The following is an 820-nucleotide window of genomic DNA, read 5'->3' as shown; positions in this document are numbered from 1 at the left end:
GCTCCCTGGAGACCGTGTACTGCATGACGATGCAGTGTCGGATTGTTCATACCGGACATTCGACAATGATGGTGATGCTAACTCACTAGTCTCGGTTAGCCTTAGTGGTTTCTCGGGTCTAGTATATATATTGTATTATATGAGTATGGTAACGGGCGGGTGTTGTGGAAGTGATGTTTAAAATAAGAATTCACAATGATGATCGATATTAAAGTATAGTACTAGTACTTGCATGATCATGTATATCCATTTGATAATTGTTTGGTTTATTATTGATTGTGTTTTGATTCTAGATTCACTGAGTAAACTAGTTGCTCATGACTCATTCGTGTGTGCAGGTAACCCTTAGGCGGGAGACACTTTACTCTTTTGGACGGAAGGAGCGGCCAACCAGCGGTAGTATTTTGTTGTCCTTGCAACGTACCTTTTGATGTATATTTACTTAAAACGTTGTTGGGCGATAGGCCGTAGGGTAAACTATAACACTTTGTAAGATGTTTAAAGTAAATAAATAATGTATAAAAGATGTTTATAAATCACGAGTTCTCATATGATATTAGTCCTTGTCCGGGACGAACTAACTATCGAATATTGCTTTATCGGGTTGAAAAGCCTAGAGTAATATCCGATAGGAGTGTCTCTGTTCTTTGGTTGTTGGTCTAAGGTGATCGGATTTATTTCGAGAACCTCGGGTCGACCATCAGGGAACATTGACCGTGTCATTTCCGGTTATCTACGATCGGGGGTGTCACAGTCCATGTACTGATCCGTGTACTGATCCGTGTACTGAACTCATATCAGCATGCTGACCACATATATC

This window comes from Brassica napus, unplaced genomic scaffold, assembly GCF_020379485.1.
Source record: "Brassica napus cultivar Da-Ae unplaced genomic scaffold, Da-Ae ScsIHWf_324;HRSCAF=516, whole genome shotgun sequence".
In the NCBI taxonomy this organism is placed as follows: Eukaryota; Viridiplantae; Streptophyta; class Magnoliopsida; order Brassicales; family Brassicaceae; genus Brassica; species Brassica napus.
The sequence above is the reverse complement of the archived record's forward strand: the minus strand, read 5'-3'. Positions refer to the sequence as shown.